Source organism: Chrysemys picta, chromosome 6 (genome assembly GCF_011386835.1).
Source record: "Chrysemys picta bellii isolate R12L10 chromosome 6, ASM1138683v2, whole genome shotgun sequence".
Lineage (NCBI taxonomy): Eukaryota > Metazoa > Chordata > Testudines > Emydidae > Chrysemys > Chrysemys picta.
Window position 1 is genome coordinate 117,596,834 of NC_088796.1, and position 21,245 is coordinate 117,618,078.

Consider the following 21,245-nt stretch of genomic DNA (forward strand, 5'->3'; position numbering starts at 1 on the left):
GTTGCAAGGTTATTTTAGGGGGGTATTATGATACTGCCACCCTTACTTCTGCACTGTCTTCAGAGCTGGCGGCCGGAGAGTGGCTGTTGGCGGGGTGCCCAGCTCTGAAGGCAGTGCTCTGCCAGCAGCAGTGCAGAAGGAAGGGTGGCAATGCCATACCGTGCCACTTTTACTTCTGTGCTGCTGCTGGCAGTGCCTCTTACTTCTGAGATGGGCTCCTGGCTAGCAGCTGCCGCTCTCCAGCTGCCCAACTCTGAAAGCAGTGCTGCTGTCTGTAGCAGCACAGAAGTAAGGGTACAGTATCGCAACCCTTTTCCCCCTCCCCCCCACTCCTTTTTGGGTCAGGACCCGTACAATTACAACACCGTGAAATCTCAGATTTAAATAGCTGAAATCATTAAATTTGCTATTTTTAAAATCCTAGGACCGTGAATTTGGTAGGGCCCTAGGTATCAGCAAAGGTTCCACATGAATTTCAGTTGATCTATCATGTAGAATACCTTGCAGCTGAATTGGGCATTGGTGCTGGCACAGTAATCTTGAATTGCCTTGCTGAAGTTTGGTTTTGAGCTGAGGTTGCGGGTTTAGTGGTGATACTGGTGGTGACTTAATGTTGTTACAATGTTTGAAGTATTTCAATTTTTTCCTTTCCCTCCAGAATGAGTATTGTATTAGACTACAAATATTAATTATTTAAATCAATGGTGCAGAAGAATGCAAAGGCCTGCAAATTTCAGGTCTAGCTGCATAGTTGGGAATTCTAGAAGGGCTGAGGGATTGGCAGTTGTATCGCCGTATATATAACTTTTACTGCTACTTTCAGCCAGCAGTGCTGGTACATCAACAAATTGTCTCATGGTTACACTTTGTGGGTAACAAAAAGCAAAACAGTATTTCAGTTTGCATCAGCTAAGTTTTCTTGGGACATAATTTTTTAAAATTGTGATTCTATTTTATCAATTATATCAGTGTCCATTATTCTGGTCAGGAGCGGTCAACATGATTTTTTTTATTTGTATCTTCCTAGACCAGTGGGACTCTTCTTTTGACAGTCTGGATAGTAGAACAAAGAGGTAAATTATATGAGCTGGGTTTTTCTTGGGTGGTTTGTGGTTCTCATACAACACAGGCATTGGGACAGGTAGAAGTTGAGTGATTCATTAGAGAGATTAGGTGTGGTTTTTACAATGTGTAAGTAGTTGTGAGATGAGCTGTGTTAAATGGAAGGGGTGTTGCTTTGATGTGGTAAGGAAGCTGTAATGCAGGATGTAAATGGACAATTTGGTTACATTGCCTGGGGTCATGTTTATTGCTTTAAACTTAATAGCATTTTGAAGTGTTTACTTGATAGTTCTACACTTCATGTTAATTACTAGAGTATAAAAGATTTTGCATGACAGGTTATGGGGATAAACAACAGGTCAGAATAGCATCAGAATCAAAATAAGATAAGACTAATTTGAGAATTGCCTCTCCTCTTGTGTGAGTAGCTGTTCTAAAAAGCAATCACTCAAATTACCAGTTCAGAACAACTTTCAACTATAATTAACTTGGACTAGATTATTTCTAATGTATGCCCCCTATATTTCATTGACACTCAATGAAAGATGGACCTTGTTCTTCAAACTAGTTCTTTTCATTGTTGATTAATACACTATAATTTAAACAAAACAAAATAAAACTTAACTATTGGAGGTGCAAATACCACTGGTTCAGTCAGATCAGATGCATCTGAAGAAGTGAGGTTTTTTACCAGTGAAAGCTTATGCCCAAATAAGTCTGTTAGTCTTTAAGGTGCCACCGGACTCCTGGTTGTTTTTGTGGATACAGACTAACACGGCTACCCCCTGATAGCATTTGGTGAACATTTTTGTTTGTTGTACTGCTAGTCAGATGTAAATGCGAAGAAAAAGAACCACCAGGAAAACAAGGCGGGGGGGGGGGGGGGAAGAAAAAAGAAATGGCACAAACCATACTGGAAGAAGGCAACACAAACTGCTTAACCCATGACATTGTGATTTAACTACAGGGACTACGCCCTGAGAGATGTAGTATAACTAAAATGTACGTTGATCTTTTGGATAATTTAAAGGTTTGTTTGCAGGTTTTGACCAACACCAGATTGTACAGCTTTGCCAGTGTAGCTAAAACTCCAATTAAGAATTTTTTACAAAATGCATAGATTGCATTTCATTACAGAAAACTATGTATCTTTCGTACAATCTGATTGAAGGGAGTCATTTTTGTCCATGGTTGTCTGGCAACTTAAAATAAAAACTGGTAGTTTTGTATAAAAGCCAATAAAGACAGAAAAAATGCAGCATCGTGTTGTGCTGCTTCCAGAATCTGTAACTGTTTCTGGCACTTTTAGAAAGCTGCTCATACTTCCAAAATAAACTGTTAAAAACATATCACAACTGCTGATATCTACTGATGAATTCTGGATTTGAAGGAACATGGAGTGGGTGGGGAGAGGATGGAAATTTTCATCATAGTCACCATCTGGGCCGCCTCTGGCTTTTTTGCAGCCCAAGGCAAAAAAACCTCCCGCCGCCGCCGCCCCCCCCAGCACAGCAGGGGAGGGCGCCGAGCCCGGCTGCTCTCCCTGATCGGCCGGAGCGCCGGGGGGGAGGGCGGCGAGCCCGGCCGCGGCTCCGCTCTCCCCGGCGTCCAGAGCGCTGGGAGGAGGGAGGAGAGCCCGGCCAAGGCTCCGCTCTCCCCGGCGTCCAGAGCGCCGGGAGGAGGGAGGAGAGCCCGGCCAAGGCTCCGCTCTCCCCGGCGTCCAGAGCGCCGGGAGGAGGGCGGAGAGCCCGGCCGCAGCTCCACTCTCCCCGGCTGCCAGAGCGCCGGGAGGAGGGCGGAGTGCCTGCCGCAGCTCCGCTCTCCCCGGCGGCGAGCCGGCCGCGGCTCCGCTCTCCCTGGCGGCCAGAACCGCAGCGCCGTGCCGCCCCCCTCCAGGTGCCGCCCCAAGCACAAACTTGGTGGGCTGGTGCCTGGAGCCGGCCCTGGTCACCATGGATAGCTTATTGAAGATACGTCTTCAGCATAAATTAAAGCCCCAGTCTTGCAAACACTTAGGCAATGTCTACACTAATACATATTTATTTCTATGCAGCATTAAGACAACAGAAGGCAAACAAATCCCCTACTTCAAGGTGTAAAATGTTCACACATAGGAGAGTGGGAAGAGATCAGGAAGTTCTTTTCCTTACCCAACATTTCTCAGCATGAAAAGCAGCAAGACCTGGCATGTATGATAGAGTATATGAAGTTTGCAAACTCACTCTTAATCTAACCTTTCAAATAAAAATAGAAAGTGACAAAAAATCATGCTTCTTTCATAGGTTAGAGGTGCTTTTTCTTAACTGAACAATTCACTGACATTCTTTTGAAGCCAATTTGCATTTAAACATTCAGATTATATCCTTTTCTGCTGCTCAATCTGCAGGCAGAATAAACTACCACAAAATACAATAATCTGGAATTGCTGAAGTCAAGGATGTCCAGAATTAAAACAAGCCAAATCCAAATTACAAATGTAACATCTGAATATAGATTTGCATGGATCCTGACCATGGTGTGCAAATGGGAGTTTAATTAGTGTTATCTTAAATAGACATTTGTCAACCTCTCCCTGCTATAGCTGTACATTGAAGACAGTCAAGGCCTTTGTTTAATGGGTTTCAGGCTCACACTACTGCAGACACATCAGCCTCTCAAAACAAACTGGAAATACGAAAATACTTTCTGGTGTAATATTACTTTAAAATTTTCATTGGTCCAGTTAATTGCTCATTTAATGAACTCTGCAATACTGTATTTTGTGTAGTTAGACTGGCTAAAGTTTGGCAACAATTGACAATAAAGAAGAATTATCTTAATAGCCTGGTTTAAATTCTCTATTCTCATGTCCCTCCCTCCACCCAAGGCCGCAAACAAACTTATCTGATGAACAGAAGCGACCCAGAAAGAAGATCAAACCTTTGATCTTTGGCACAATACAAGGCCAGCAAATCAAGTGGCCCAGAACAACCAAAATCCCATGGTTGACAAATTAAAATTTTCATTATTTTCTGTTCATCTCACATGCTGCACTGGTAAGTCCTTGGTATAGTACCAGACTGAAAATCAAGACTGACATTAGTTGCTGACATTAGTTTCTTCTTTTTAAAGATCAAAAGCAGACTAAAGGGGATGGTTTCCCATCGGCACCCTCCGCCACACACTTTGCTTTCCTCAATTTCTTAAATGCCACAACTCAGCCATTTGTGCCCCATTCTTTATTTTTGAGGATTACATATAACGGATTAGGTCTGGGCTCTCTCAAAAGTGTTAAAGAAGCTGCAGTTGCCAACAACATTTACTAGAAAGCTGAAGCAGGAGGCCGGTTTTCATTTTTATCCTCAGGAAGGTCATGCTGGTCATTCAGTACATTCAGGATTTTTAAATGTGGATCAGTTCCAAAGCTTGTCCTGGAAAGAGGTTACATGTATTTCTTTAATTTTAATTCTCAATTCAGCAAGTGATGTTTGGAAACAAGATATCACATACTAAAGACTTTGCGCAATTGTGCCATTATTTAGGATGCAACAACAACAAAAAGATAACTTTTTTTTTTTTTTTAGCATACACCCAACCGAACAATCTTAGTTCTCCGATAAACCAACTTTAAAATTCCCTAGCCAACAGAATGGACAGAAGTAGCAAGCCTTCTCATCAGAAAATTTAGAAGATGCTCTCCCTGGAATTCAAAAAAGAGAAGTCTGACAGAAAATTGGAGGGACGTAGTCATTTTTAAAATCAACACTACTTGTAACACTAGAACTCTTTAGTTGACAGCACCACCCATGTAGTTGCTTTGACTGTTTCATAGTATAGTCAATAAGTTCCCTCTTGTTTGCATGGGTCCTTCACACAGCAAGAGAGGAGGGGAAAACGTTTTAAAGGGTAAGAGAGTGTAAAACGATTTAAAAAATCAGCAGGGAGATTCAGGGGCAAGTACTGTAACTGTTTTTAATTCTCTAAAAATGTTTGAAATGGCAGTTACCTCAAACTCTCCCCATGGGATTTAGTGTACATTTGCATGGATAAAGAGATACACATGCACACACTTCAGAATGATGTCATGATAGTTCTCAACCAAAGTGTAAATGTAAAGCACTATAGGGAAACCAGTAAAACATATTTTTTCATTGTGAAGATACAATCAGAGTGCAAAGGAGTCCTAGGGATTCAGAGAACAAAAGGGAAATTAAAATTGCCTCAGACTGTTGGTTTTGGAACCACTGCACCCACGCTGATCCCCTATGTGACTTCAGTAGGGCTCTGCACAGGAGACTGGGGTCTAAATTAACAAGTACCACTTATTCCTGAAACAAGCTTTTTGTTTGTTTGCTTTGAGGTGTTCAGAAAGGAACATACACACATGCCATTGCATTTAGGCTTATCGGACAATAGCCGTAGTCGCCCAGTACTTGTTGCATGAAATGCCCTAATGTTAGTGCTGCATCCCACTTGGCTGTAGTTCCACAACTTGGATTCTGGAGATGCCTATAACCAACTGAGTAACATGTTCTACCAAGTGGGAAAAGACTAGCCCTGTAACTAAGTAAAGCCCTCTCCTGCTCCCTCACATGTGCACAATTATCTATACCTGCAAACCAGCCTACCACCAAAAGTTAGGGGTGCAGGCTTCCACATCAGTCCACAGTTGGTATGGGTCTGATAAAATTCAAGTCCCGCAACTCTCCTCCTTCCTTTTTAACTGCTGGAAGGGAAGCAGGAACTTTCTGTCCATCCATTCCCCTTCACTGACTGCTTCTTCAAAGCTATTCACAGGCATCTTCACTAAAACTGACTCACAATTCTGCCAACCATGTTCAGACCCTTCTTTGCTTGTTTTTCCTGTGAACATCTTGTTGACCAATTTTTGTTCACCTGAAAATTTGGGGAAAGATTTTAGGCATGCAAATATGTGTACAAATAGGCATATTCATAGAAGAAGTCCTCATTCCGACACTTTATTTTAAACCATTTACTTACTGTTAGAGATATAAATAACATTTATAATATTTAAGAGTAGGTTAGATAAATGTCTATCAGGGATGGTCTAGACAGTATTTGGTCCTGCCATGTGGGCAGGGGACTGGACTCGAGGTCCCTTCCAGTCCGAGAATCTATGAAACTATGAAACATGCCCACAATTACTTTCTGTGTATGTGATAAAAGAAAATTGATTGTAAAGTTTCCTAGACAGGCAACCGATAGGTCTGGTTTATACTGCTTCTCTCACTCCTTCACTTAAGAAGGAGCCCGGCTACTTTTAAATTTGGAGTGGATGTACATAGCCAAATATAATCTTTCTTATACAAAATAGAACAGGTAAAATACTTAATTGTCCGAAAGAAATCACAAGCCTCTTCATTTCTGCTATATCTCTTCCCCTAAACTGTACCTCCTGGGGAGATTCAATGGCCCTGCTATTCGCAGTGGCTAGATCACCCAGGCACAGGACAAAAACCAGACTGTCATTAAAATGACCAAACAGCAAATTGAGATATTTCTATGAACAGTTTGCAAAAACCAGTAGGCTCAAAATAGGGCTCTGAAACACTATTCACCATTTACAAGTATTTCTATTGCAGTAGTATCCAGAGGACTGAATCCAGGGCTCAAGGTTCGTCGTGCTAAGACTCCAAACAGCAAGAGCCAGCCTGTGCACCAAGAAGCTCACAAATGTAACACAATGAACAAACTAATTTTAAGAAAAAAATCACATCCAAGAGCCAGCCTGTGCACCAAGAAGCTCACAAATGTAACACAATGAACAAACTAATTTTAAGAAAAAAATCACATCCAGTTTATGGACTGTTCATAAGAGAAAAGAAAATGCTCAGACAGTCATAGAATCATAGAATATCAGGGTTGGAAGGGACCTCACGAGTTCATCTAGTCCAACCCCCTGCTCAAAGCAGGACCAATCCCCAACTAAATCATCCCAGCCAGGGCTTTGTCAAGCCTGACCTTAAAAACCTCTAAGGAAGGAGATTCCACCACCTCCCTACGTAACCCATTCCAGTGCTTCACCACCCTCCTCGTGAAAAAGTTTTTCCTAATATCCAACCTAAACCTCCCCCACGGCAACTTGAGACCATTACTCCTTGTTCTGTCATCTGCCACCACTGAGAACAGCCGAGCTCCATCCTTTTTGGAACCTTTTCAGGTAATTGAAAGCAGCTATCAAATCCCTCCTCATTCTTCTCTTCTGCAGACTAAACAATCCCAGTTCCCTCAGCCTCTCCTCAGAAGTCATGTGCTCCAGCCCCCTAATCATTTTTGTTGCCCTCCGCTGGACTCTTTCTAATTTTTCCACATCCTTCTTGTAGTGTGGGGCCCAAAACTGTATCAAAAGCTTTGCTAAAGTCCAGGAATAACCCATCCACTGCTTTCCCCTCATTCACAGACCCAGTTATCTCATCATAGAAGGCAATTAGGTTAATCAGGCATGACTTGCCCTTGGTGAATCCATGCTGCCTGTTCCTGATCACTTTCCTCTCCTCTAAGTGCTTCAGAATTGATTCCTTGAGGACCTGCTCCATGATTTTTCCAGGGACTGAGGTGACGCTGACTGGCTTGTAGTTCCCTGGATTCTCCTCCTTCTCATTTTTAAAGATGGGCACTACATTAGTCTTTTTCCAGTCATCCGGGACCTCTCCCGATCGCCATGAGTTTTCAAAGACAAATAAACTTCCAAACTGATATTTACAGGAGCTCAGCTCAAAGATTTCCTAAGCATCAGAATGCAACTAACATGCCTGCTATCTGTTTCACAGCATCCCTCAGAGTCCTCAATAGCAACATTGAAACTGACCAAATGTTTGTTAGAGAGACAAGGTAGGTAAGGTAGTAGCTTTTGTTGGACCAACTTCTGGTGTTGCTCAAAAGTTTCTCTCTTTCAACCACAGAAGTTTTACTACCTCATCCATCTGGTTTCTCTAACATCTTGGGATCAACATGACTACAACACCGCAAACACATTTTTTAGCCTCCAAACATGAACTAGTGCAGCACTGTGTTTTCTGTGGCAGCATACAGATACAGCATTTCTGAAGCTGTTTGGGAAGAGCTCCAAGCATTAGCAAATATGCGGTTATGGAGAGATCCCATCTCCTAGAACTGGAAGGGACCTTGAAAGGTCATCGAGTCCAGCCCCCTGCCTTCACTAGCAGGACCAAGTACTGATTTTTGCCCCAGATCCCTAAGTGGCCCCCTCAAGGGTTGAACTCACAACCCTGGGTTTATTAGGCCAATGCTCAAACCACTGACCTATCCCTCCCCCCTTTACTAGAGCAGTGTGCAGTCTTTGAAGACCACTTTATACATCTAAACCAGTGCAATACTAATTTTTTAAAAATGAAATCCGAAGATATTCTGGCCATTCAAAGAAAGTCGCCTATTATCCACTGCTAAATGAGCAAGGACATTTTGATCTCTTTCTTCCCATCCTGAACTTAACATATGATGGATAAACTAAACTCCCCAAATGAAGAAAGGGCCATCTGTCATATGAAGTTAAGCCATCTGACATTCTTCCTTAACTGAATGCAAGGTTTGCCTGAACAGTAATTGTACAGCCCTGAGCACAATGGGGTCCTTGGTCCACAACCGGGGCTCCTAAGTACTCTACAATTACCAACAAGATCTAGCCCCTTTTTAGATCCCATTGCCAAACATACCGTAACCTGGACACTCTTCGTATGTATCCAGAAAGCCTGTAAATTACAGCACATCAATACCTTTTTAAGAAGCTCAGAATCAAAGTCTTCAGTGTTGCCGAACAAGCTTCTCCAAAATTTGCAGTCACTGTGTGTAAACAATCAAAAACTGGCTAAAGCATAGGAAAAAAGAATAGGGATAAGTGGCTAATTCTCATCATAGCAAAAGGGTAATAGCCAGGTGCCTCAAGGTTCTGTGATAGGTCCCATATTTTTAATATATTTGTTAATGATCTGGAAAAAGGGTTGAGCAGTAAGGTAGCAAAGTTTCAGATGACCGTTATTTAGATTAGTGAAGTCCAGAGAAGACTGTGAAGAATTTAGGAGGGATTTAACCAAGCTAGATGAATGGCTGACATAATGGTATATAAAGTTCAGTGTTGATAGATGCATAATGGAGGGGAAAATGTGAACTCTGGAAACTCAGCTTGGGATAGGAGCCTGGTCGTCATTGTGGACAGCTGAATGTTGGCTCTTTTAACTAAAGAATCCAGATCTGAATAGGCAAAGAGATTGGACTATTTTGGACCCTTTTATTTCTGAAGGCCAGAGTTCAACCACACTGGGACAGTGTGGAGAAACTTGAACTGCTGTTGCTTATTTTGTACTTGTTTGGCGTTTAGTGGATTTCAGTCTTCAATTTGGCACTGCAATGAAGTGCATTTTTCTAAACTGACTTCTGAGTTCATGTCATTTATCAAATCAAGTACTCTGGATTTGTCCTTTCAAAATGTATCTTCAAGCTACATGAAGCTTGGTAAAATGTGCTGTTCAGGTCTGAATTTCTGTTACTGAGGAAATAGGCTTCTTAGAGATAACAATCTGGTTTAAAACCCTAAGGGAAGGGAAGTAATTGTTTTGTACACAGACAGCACAGTCAAGAAAATTCTTTTCTTTAATCAGATATGCTATTGTTTATCTTACTGCATGCATGATGGGATGTTTATATGTTTCGGAAGAGACTTTTAAGATAATTTCATCCTAGCACTCACATTTATAGCCTTTTTCTAAGGTGATCTTTGTACTTTCCATGTACCTTAAAGGAACACTGTCAAGCCGTATAGAGTGGAAATCTATTCTGATTTGTTTTCTTAATACTACTTGCTATCCAATCCTTTTCTTGGGGGAGGGTAAATCCCCTCGCCCAAATGCTTCTGTAATTTTTATTTTTTTTTATTTTTAAAGCAGAGCCAACATTCTCTTATGAATAATCAGCAACAAACCATTGTATGCTTACATGTTGCAGAAAGAATAACATTGGTTTCAAGCATTCAAAGAGTCCTAATAAACAGTAAATATCTAATTCAGAAATCTAGGATGGTATTCAAAAGTGATCTGTGTTAGCCTAATTCCGCTCCCATTGAAGTCAATGGGCGTTCTATCATTGACGTCAGTAGAAGCAGTATAAAACCAATGCTGAAAATCCAATCCCTAGTGCCGCCTTCTTCTGCAATTCAGGTCAATGGCAAAAGTATCTTTACACTTAACGGGTGTAGGATCGTGCTCCTAATTTGACCATGAGAAGCTCCAGAGAGACATGACATAAAGCTACTGGAGAGTGCAATGGCATATATAATTAATTCACTGGTGACAAACGCAAAATAATGCACGTGGAAAGGAATAATTTGAACTACTCATAATCAATATTGTTTTAGATAAACCATTCAGGAAAAAGGCCTAGGTATCATCATGCACAGCTCTTTGAAAGCCTCTTCATGTACAGAAGCAGTCAAAACAAACATTAAGTTATATAAAGGAGGAGATAGAAAGGCATGCTCAAAATACAATGCCATTATATAAATCAGCTGTATGCCCACACCTGAAGTAATACTGTATTCAGTTGCGGTCACTCTATCTAAAAAGATACAAACGAAATAGAGGGGGTCCAAAAACAGGTGAACGGTAGGGTTGCCAACCCTCCAGGAATTAAAGATTAATCTTTAATTAAAGATTATGTCATGTGAGGAAATCTCCAGGAATGCATCCAACCAAAATTGGTAACTCTAATGAACGGAATGATTAGACACATGGAAAAGCCTTCTGTATAAGAGAGAGTAAAATATTGAGGGCTGTTGGAGTTCGTTAAAATACTTGAATTACAGTTCAGATGATATTTCATAGTGTTTTCCTCTCATAATACAATGACCTCTTCCCTGTTTCTTCAGAGTGCTCTCCTTACATCAGATTGTTCTGAGAACCTGATTCCTGGTCCAGCACACCCTTATTTATATGAGTAGTCTCATTGGCTTTAATGAGCCTGTTCCTAGCAGTGCCTTGTACTACAGTGCTTTGTTGAAGTTAGCAGGTAAATGGCAGATGGTTATTTAAAGAACCAATTGAACAAGAGCAATAAAGTAGGATCAGTCAATTGTGCCTGTTCTCAGACAAAGCAGTATCCTTGCAGAGTCCATGAAACTATTCAGATTATATGTGGAGGCTGCACAAAATACAAGTCTCTGCAGTTTGTAGTAAACTTGTTGCTGAATGTATTCGGTCAGAAAAAAGATGCAGTTTTATACTATGCACAGTATTGCCAGGACAATGCTCTTTCCTTGGTTAGCCATAAAGGTCCTATTCAAGAGGTTTGTCTGATGTCATTTTTGAGCAAAAGCTGAGCTGTGAACGCAACTGATGTAAATCAGCCCTCAGTCTGAGATCATCTATTGATTGTCATGCTGTGGAAAAATATTACGGCATGTGAGGGTAAATTTTGTTTAAAAAATAACTAGTGAGAGCTGCTTTTGTAGCAAGAAAGAACAAGCGATGGGATGCAGAAGGGGGAAGAAAGTGAATGGTACAAAATTAAATATAGGGGTTAATTTGTGCAGAAACGGTAAATTGGTTGGCACAGAAGATGGTCTCTTCACAGAGCAGTTATACCCTGTGTAATCTGCATCGCCAAGTACTCTCTTGTCTTTTATATTAAGAAGGTGAATATCTGTACAATGCTTGTGAAAGTGAAAGGTTGAAAATCCTTTATATCCACTGGAAGTTGGAAGCTTCACCAGAGCCCCTTTTTAATAATTGTCTCTGAGCCCTGAGAGTGAATGGTATGGGGGCAGCAGGGTTGGTGGAAGGGAAGGAGGCTGATCTGATTTTCTTTTTTTTAATAACATGCTTTTGACCTTTTACCTTAATTAACTAGAGTTTGAACACACACAGCTTTTATTGAAGGAAGGCCCACAGTTTAGACTTCAAGGAAACTTTTGAGGGCAAATGTCTAGTGCTTTAGTAAGTAAACTAAGTAAAATTGAAGTCACTCTTGAAGGGGGATGTCCCTTCCCTCCCTTTCATTCCATCCCATTGTTCCTCTCTGATCTGAGCTCGAGGCCTGTCTTTTAATAAGTAAGCACGATGGAATTCACACTGGGAAAACCAGTAGGAGACCTGAGACGCAATCTGTTTTGGTTCTCAGAAATTCTCCACTTTCACTAGTGCCCACTCAGGAGTTACGTAAGCAAAACCCCATCTGGGTAGAGACTGATTTTGTTGGAGAAAATGCCACTTAAATAAAATGAGCTGAAAAGAGATGCCCAGTTATTTAATACCATATCAAAAGCTGCAATTGACTATGTACTAAGAAATATGTAATTGACTATGTTCTAAGAAATAACTGGTTATTCCCACTATAAGGAGAGGAAGAGAGGCCTTTTTGCAAAATTCAGAACTGTATATTGGTTTGGATTTCAAATTCTGCCGCAAAGTTCAGATTATGCGATCTTGATTGGGATCTGCCTTTAATTTGTCTCTGTAAAGTTAGCTCCTGTGACAGCCCTCAAGACTAGGATAGAGGTACAGCAAACTTCCTCCCATTCCTTGCCAGTATGCCTTAATGACATGGAGGAAACTCCTGTAGAAGAGAGATAGTCGTTCGGTTTCTGTGCCTATTCAGTCAGTCTTTGACCCCCCCCTGCTGAGACTCGATAAAGGTTGCCAGTTCCTTAGAACCAGTTATGGTGTTGGTGCTTTTTTGTGATGTGTGTGTGTGTTTGAGATGTGCTGCTAACACAGAAAGAAAAGGAGTCTGTGAGAGGTGGATGTGCTAGTGTGTTGCGAATACTCTGGAGATCATGGAGTTGTGTGTTAGTGTTTTTCAATATACAACATAGAGCTGAGTTCTGTTCCATTACACGTTGCTTTAGGTGAAATGAAGGCATTGTCTTTCAGTTTTCTGGGACTGCCTGCTTAGACTTTTGACAACTTTTATTAAAACTTCAGGAATCCATTTTCCAATTCATCTGTAAAAGCTCAATGAGGAATAGAATGCACACCTCTGTAGCCAACTCTTGTTTTTTACCCCTCTCTGTTTACTCCAATAAAAAATTCTTCCAATCAGTAGAATTGAGGGGCAGTTAGGGCTCTGGGATTATGGATACATATTTTATGTCGGAGAACATAGATATTTTTCATTCTGAGAAGTTATGTTAATATTGCATATCTTGTAAGGGTGGTGTTACTTGTCATTTGGTGTGTCCAAAACCATGCTGAACAGTTTAGGGAAAGGTGCAGAGCAATGTTGAAACCTAAGAACAACTCCCGTTTCTTCTGTCTTGTGGATGTGTGGAGTAGATTCTTACCTTCCTTGCTATCTAGGGAATTTCTTTTGCGTTACACACTGTAATTGCAGATTTGCTGCTGTTTAAACGGTTTAATTACAATACTATAAATGTATTCAAATAGCGATTAATAGAGAAATAGTGATGGTTGCCAAAATCCCTTTATTATGTTCATATAATGAAGTCTGGTAAAAGAGTCAAGCTAACACTATTTCCCCTCAGGCCAAAGTTAATTGAATAAAACAATTCATAGAATTAAAATTCATTCATCTTGACTGTACTGAAATACAATCTACATTAATAAGCTCTCACAGGATTATTAACTCGACTTGGTAGCACCGCACTGTTCTAGGCACATTGTAAATAAAGAAGGAGGTACAGTCCCTGCTCAGAGAACCTCACAAGCTGAAGAGCAGAGGAGAAAGGGGTGCACAGTGTAGGTAAAGTGATACAGTTGGTGACTGACCACATCTTGGTAAGGCAGTGGTGTTAACTTAGACAGCCTACTAAATTGTTTATTTCTAATTATCCCTCAAATTTGCCATTGTGAATCAGCAAATTTTGTTTAGATATCATGGCAGAAGTGGGTTTTCAGAAGAGACTTGAATAGATAGTTGAAAGAAATGGGCCTCTTTAATTAATTAATTCTCTGTTCACTGATCCTGAATTGATACACTACCCTAACGCCATCTTAAACTGGCAAAGGTTCAGTGTGATATGCTTTTTGCAGCTTTCAAATATATCTATATCGATTTGTCATTAGATTTGAAAATCTTTTCCCTCTAAATAGCACATTGCAGATTTCCCTATTTCAAAACACATTGCTGTAGGGATACTTGGTCTTTTAAAAAAAAAAAATTTTTTTTTATTTAAGTTCTTATTCTGAGGTGGCACTTCATATCATGTCTTCATAAGCCCTCTCAAATTCAGTAATGAATTTTTTTCTCCTTTGATGGGGGTTGTGGGAGAATAGAATTTTGTAGGAGTTGTCTAAACCAAATTTCTGGAATATCAGGTAAAATTACAGAACTTCTGTCATCCATAGAGCTGGCCACAGATATTAATATTAAGGAAGTACTAATTTGATTTTTGTTAGACACATAGTTGATCAGTGAATGATAAACAGAGCTATTTGCTGAAATGAGAATGTAGATAACTGTCTATAAACAAATGTCTCTACACACTGGCTGATACTGGCTTAATAGATTGACACAACCTGGTGTGTTAACAAAGGAGACCCAATTCTGCAAACACAAGTGAGTTGTCCCACTGAAGTCAGTGTACTTTAAGTTAAGTACTTTCATACGTTTTTGCAGGATTGGGGCCATGTTTTTTATTTACTTGAATATTCTTCGTTTAACTGTTATAAATTCTGTTTATGCAAGATGTCAGTTCTGGACATTTTGATAACTTTGTGAGAGCTTTGATCTTTTCCCACTAACCGAAAAGTTTATTTTCCCATTAAATGTGTGTGTTGTCAGCAAATATTTTCTCTTGCTCAAAAGATCTAAGTAATTTGATGTTGTCTAGTAACTGGTCACACCAATATCTTTATATATGCGTCCCTCCTCTTTGTCATTCTCTTCTCCTATCGCCTTCCCCACCCCCAATTATCGAAACAAAGGCATTATGTATTGTAATCCTTGTAATCGCCTAGCAATTGAATGCAGAGTGCAGGAGTTTATCTTAGATTGCAGCTTCAGGCAAAATACATCCTGGAATGAGTAATGGGTTCGAGGGGGGGGGGGGGGCGGAGATAAACAAACATGCATCTTTGGGGTCATAACTGTTTAATCAATTTGAGTTGAGTCAGTGTGGTAAAGTTTCACATGAGTTTAGCTTCTGCAAATTTATTTGTCTTAGTACAGCATGTACTGAACTCAAGGTCAAGATTCAACAATCTGCTCACTGCTACAAAATAAGACAATGTCTCCTGATAAAACATTACTTTAGATATTGGCATAAAAACTAATTGTGCTTCCACATTTTTTAAAATACTGGTGCAGCCATAAAAACAAAAAATAGTTTGCCATTTTTATCCAATGGTTTGTTTGAAGTAAACTACTGGAGTAAATTATTGCATAGGAAACTAGAATAACCAATGTCTGTTAGACAATTGGCCAAATTTAGGCTACATCTACACTACGGGGGGGGGGGTGGGTCGATTTAAGATATGCAAATTAAGCTACGTGAATAGCACACAGCCAACTTACCCCGCTGTGAGGATGGCGGCAAAATCGACCTCTGCGGCTTCCCGTCGACGGCGCTTACTCCCACCTCCGCTGGTGGAGTAAGAGCATCGATCCCCGAGAGGTCGATTTCTACCCGCCGATTCAGGCAGACCCAGCCTTAGACCTGGGTCAAGTCACGGTGAAGTTGATGGATTCTCACCTGCATTTGCCAGGTTTGACTTTTGGCCTGAAAATAAGACATTGTTTTCAAAGACCTTGTTGCCGTAATAAAAATATTGCCCTTGGTCGCTTGCAAAAAACAAAATGATGTATTTTTGTTGGTTTGTGAGTAATTGCTTAAGCACTTTTTTCAAGAACGGTTTCAATTTGGTGTTCCTGTCTAATAGAAATATTGTTAAATTTCTTATAGCTACTTTAACCTAGTTGTCCATAAATTTGGTGTAACATGGTCTATGTTGTGATGATGAAGCTAGAGGACAACATTTTGTGGCTTGAGGTGCTTACAAATGTTATTGGTGCCTAGCACTACTGTAATGTAATAAAACTAAACTAAATTCTCTTTGTAACAGAGCAGAATTAAATACATTTTCTCTTTCATATTTACATACTTTATGGTGACATTTGCTAACACATAAGAGCTCCTGCAGTAACCAAATGATGCTACAATAAAATACTAGAGAAAACTACCAGGAACCACTGCGACCCTTTCTTCCTTCCCCCACCCCACAAAACAACCACATCTGTACATTTATGTATATAAAATAAATATCTATAACAAACACACTTTTGAGTATTTTTGTGTTAATATGTATTTTATTAGTGCCTAGATGTAATATTAAAACAGTAAAACTGTTAAAGTGAGCAGTGAAATCTTTCTTAGTACTTGTGTGTGCATAAATAAAAACACAAACATGAAACAGTGCATTTAGTTAGTGTGCAATAAAAGTGACACATACTGTTAAATATGGGGAACAATATGACTTACTTCTCATGTACTTTTGGTTTTAAATATTTTGTAAAAAATGGAGCACAATGACAAAGAATAATTAGGGTATACACCCAGTTTCAGGTGGGGCACATAGTTGTTGGTATTTCTATTGTGCCTTCTTCCATCCAAGGACCTCAAAGAACTTTGCAAAAAATAATGACTTAAGACTCAGAACTCTCTAGTGTAGCAGGCAGTACTATTACTCTCCCCCCCACTTTTGGTATGGAGAAAGTGAGTCACAGAGTGGTTAAGGGATATAGTTTCAGCCAATGGGTGCCCACCAGAAGAAACTGTGCCTGGAAGAAGATGCAGAGGTAAGTTGCTACTATACTGGTCCCCCTGCTCCTCTCCTAGTGAAGAGGCATTTTTCCAGACTCTGCACCAGAAGCTATGGAAGGGAGTTCTAGGACAATCCAGGGCTCATGGGTGCATGTCTGCAGGTCTGTCCATGTGACGTCGTACCTTGGAAAGATCTCCCTGCCTGTGGTTGGCATAATTTGCTTGGGGGTGAAGGCCGCTTGTGATGGAATGCAGGCAACACTAATGCTGCTTTTGCCATACATACGGCGTCAATGCCTAAATGAGGGGAGGGGCAGGGCTTATGCTTTGGTCTAGAACTTGGCCCAAGGACACACATTTTTGTCTTGGTGTCCTCCTATTCCCTCCACTTCTTCGATACCTTTTTATAACAACCCCTAATTTGTGTAAAATTGTCATATTAATCATGGGAAAATGTTTGTTCTTATAACACTGCTCTACAGCCAAAATGCTTCTGAAATAAATGTAGTCAAACTTTACTAATTCTGGGTCACTGAGAACGAAAATGATGCTTAAAATTGTTGATTGGCTCTAGTTTTCAAGATATGCTATTGGGTCAGTATATACGACCCTTGACTTGGGAATGGCGGAGGATAAGTGAGTTCTAAAGGGAAGGGATCTCAATTTAAACCAGAAATGACTAAAATACATCTTTGACTGGATCTATGCATAAATCTATGACTGGGTTTGGACAGTACTTGCTTTTTAGGCAAAACAATGAATGATCCAATCTGCAGCTGGTATTGCGTCATACATGATATGAATTGCATCATGTTATTCCTAGAAGTCATGGATGATGCAATCATAACGAAGCTTACATCACTCTGCTGAACAAATTGCCCTATATCAGCTCTAGAAATCATACAGTGTCGTGCTCTCTTATTTGTCAGTGTTTGATTTTGCAAAGGGACACATTTCTGTTTAGCCAAAGTGAGCAGAGATGCCTCGTACTTGTGTGAACAGTGCAGATAACTTCTGCTATGTTTGTGGTGAAGTGACTTTTGCATCACAAAAGCGCAGTATAACCACTATGGTTAAGAAAGCCTATCATCTTTATTTTGGCTGCAAAATTGGAGATCAGGACAAGAGGTGGGCCCCACACATATGCTGAAACACTTGTGCAACAAATCTTCACCAGTGGTTAAACAGGAAAAGGAAATCTATGCCTTTTGCAGTGCCAATGATTTGGAGAGAGCCAACAGATCATACCAGCAATTGTTACTTCTGCATGGTGCCTCCAGTTGGGAAAGGTGTGTCAAAGAAGAAAAAGTGGACTGTGCATTATCCAAACATGCCATCAGCTATACGCCCAGTACCCCACAGAGAAGGACTGCCGGTTCCTGATGCACCGGAATCATTCTCACTTGAGTCAGACGAGGAAGAGGATGAAACTTCTGGTCCTGAACCATCAATGTCACAGGACCTACATTTTCTCCCATCCTCCTCCTCTGAACCACACCTCATAACACAAGGTGAACTGAATGATCTTGTCAGGGATTTGGAACTACCCAAGAGTAAGGCAGAGCTGTTGGGCTCCAAGCTACAACAGTGGAATCTCCTGGCAGGTGATGTTAGGGTTTCCATGTTCCGTGACCTTCAAAAGGATCTTGTCCTATTCTTCTTCATGGAAGGTGATCTTGTAGCCTGCAACAACATTGATGGTGTGATGGCAGCCCTCAACATCGTTCACGATCCAGATGAGTGGAGACTGTTTCATTGATTCATCGAAGACGAGTCTTAAAGCTGTTTTACTGCATAATGGCAATGTTTTGCCATCAATTCCAGTTGGTCATGCAGTCCATATGAAGGAAACCTATGACAACATGAAACAACTTTTGAGGTGCATAAACTATGACCAACATCAGTGGCAGCTTTGTGGCGATTTGAAGGTTGTTGCTCTCTTGGTTGGTCTGCAGACTGGATACACAAAGTACTGCTGTTTTCTCTGCGAATGGGATAGTCGTGCAAGAGATTCCCACTACATCAAGAAAGATTGGCCACTCCGACAGTCATTGGAGCCTGGGAGGAAAAGTGTTCAGCATCCACCACTTGTAAGATTTTGTTACCACCCTTACACATCAAGCTGAGTCTGATGAAGAACTTTGTCAAGGCCATTGACAAAACACAAGCAGCTTTCAAGTACCTCCGTGGAAAATTTCCAAGGTTAAGTGAAGCTAAGATAAAGAAAGGTGTCTTTGTTGGTCCTCAGATTCGTGAATTTCTTCAAGATGATGCATTTGACCATGCACTGCGTGGCAAGGAAAAGACGGCATGGAAAGCCTTCCAGTTAGTGGCAATAAATTTTCTCGGAATCAACAAGGCAGACAACTACAGGTTGTTGGTGGAAAACCTCCTCAAGGCATACAAAAGCCTTGGTTGCAACATGTCACTAAAGATACGTTTTTTGCACTCTCATCTAGATTTTTTTCCACCGAACTGCAGAGCAGTGAGCGACGAGCACGGCGAGTGATTTCACCAGGACATTGCAACAATGGAGAAATGCTATCAGGGCAAATGGAGCCCATCAATGCTTGCAGACTATTGCTGGACAGTGACAAGAGATGCTCCATTTAATGAATACAAGAGACAAGCCAAGAAGCGCCAACTAGACACTGATTAGGACTAAACTATGTACATAATAGTTTTTTGCCTTTTGTTTCATAATAAATTTTATTTATATATCCCTTTTGCTGATTTTTAAAGTGTTACATAAACAGGACAGGTGAAATATTATCATCTAAAGCAACCATAAACACATGAAAAGACCTAGGTTTACAATTTATGATTAAAACTCTACTATCTACACAATATACATAGACATAAAATGTAAAAACTTAAATATCTTAGAAACAGTAGCCAATCAGTTGTTTTAATTGTCATATTTAAATTCAGCACATTAAAATACATAATAAATAGCACATTTTATCTCTGAAGCAGATGACTTCTCAAAAATTTTAACCAAATGTAGTAAGTGAACTGCCTTCTGCTGAACAAAGAGCAATGTTGTTATCCTTATGTGAACTCTTCTATCAAATTGCTATAATGGGGGCTCACTAAAGGAAAAGATTATTTGTCTCACTTCTGTGATGCCCCTAAATACTAACCCATGTCAACGTCAATAAAATGTCGTCTTCAGAGTTACATGTGTGCAGAGGGAGAAAAACAAAACAGTACACAAACCTGTTGTTGCCATTCTTTGAGCCTGCCAGCACATCTTGTTTTATTTGTGTCTGTTTCTGTATTCTAAAGCTCTCTTGGTAAGGATAGTCTTTTACTCGGGTTTGTGTAGTGCTGAACAAACTAATGTTTAATAAATAATTGTGTTTAGAGATGGAGACTGCAGGGGAAGAGTGAGGAGACAGACAGTGGGTACTTCTGGCAGTAGGAGACTGCATACAATCTGGAATGACTCCTAAATAAAACCTGAAAATGGAACCTGTGTCTCAGATCTGATTTTTGTTGTTGTTAACTTGCCCTATTACATGTTTACATGTGTTTTTTCTTTTTTCCCCTTGACAGTCTCAGGATCTTATCCTAAATGCTTCTGGTACAACAAATGGTTATAACTGTCCTTTTTATAGTCCTAACTTCTGTTTATATTCCACAGCATTAGCCATATTCAAAATGGATGAAATCAGGAGGGTTTTGTTTCAAGCCTATAATGGAACCATGTAATAATAATAATGATCAGGAACAGCATCTTCTGATACAGATTGGCATCTCACCAATCTAATCCAGAGTCTCTCATGAACTCTTTTCAGTTGCATTTATCTTTGTTTCTTAAGCCCTGTAGTAAGATGATTTTATGACGTAACCTTTGACATTGTAAGTTACTTTTCATCCCCAGGAAACCTATTCTCCAAAGTAGTCTTTTGTTCCCATAAAAAAAAAATCTATTCTTATATGATATGTGTAACCACACACACTTACAGCCGAATTGCATTACCTAGCTCTGATTTGGGTTCAGAGTGTTTAAAACTGTAAGGTTGCAGCAGATCATCAAAGAGAGAATCTGGCATAGTGAAAAGTTACGAATTCCCAAATCCCAGTTTATCCTTTGGCCTAACGAGTCTGTTTATAACAGCTTCGACTTCTTTCCAATGAAGTAAATATATACTTAGGGTCTCAAACAAATTAGTTGTGGAGCTCAAACAACATGTATGGTCCTTTGTACCATGTACTTCCAACCTCACCTTTACTTCTATACAGCGATCTATTCTTCTACCTTTTAAAAATAACTTAAAAAATGACTGTTTTGTTCGTCTTCGTGTTGAGTCTGGGACAGGTGATCCAGAAATTAACGTGATCAAGTACAACATTTTTTTGAGAGCGGTGCACCTTATTCATTGGGATATTTGTGTGTTGTCTATGTCAGATCTGCACTACAGTGTCAATTATCTTAACTGGTTTTCTTAGT

The 21,245-nt window shown here is 40.2% G+C and overlaps 1 protein-coding gene across 31 annotated transcripts in view; it reads left to right on the forward strand.

Moving 5' to 3' along the window:
* The window catches only part of LPAR1 (lysophosphatidic acid receptor 1), a 141,668-nt gene that overhangs the window by 45,481 nt on the left and 74,942 nt on the right, over positions 1-21,245 (forward strand). For 6 of the 31 annotated variants that reach the window (XR_010588709.1, XR_010588708.1, XM_065549707.1 and 3 more), the window contains exon 2: positions 1,028-1,073. The exons of the other annotated variants lie outside the window; for them this stretch is intronic. The gene's annotated coding sequence lies outside the window, so the exon portion shown is untranslated. The remainder of the gene's footprint in view (positions 1-1,027; positions 1,074-21,245) is intronic. 31 annotated transcript variants of the gene reach the window in all.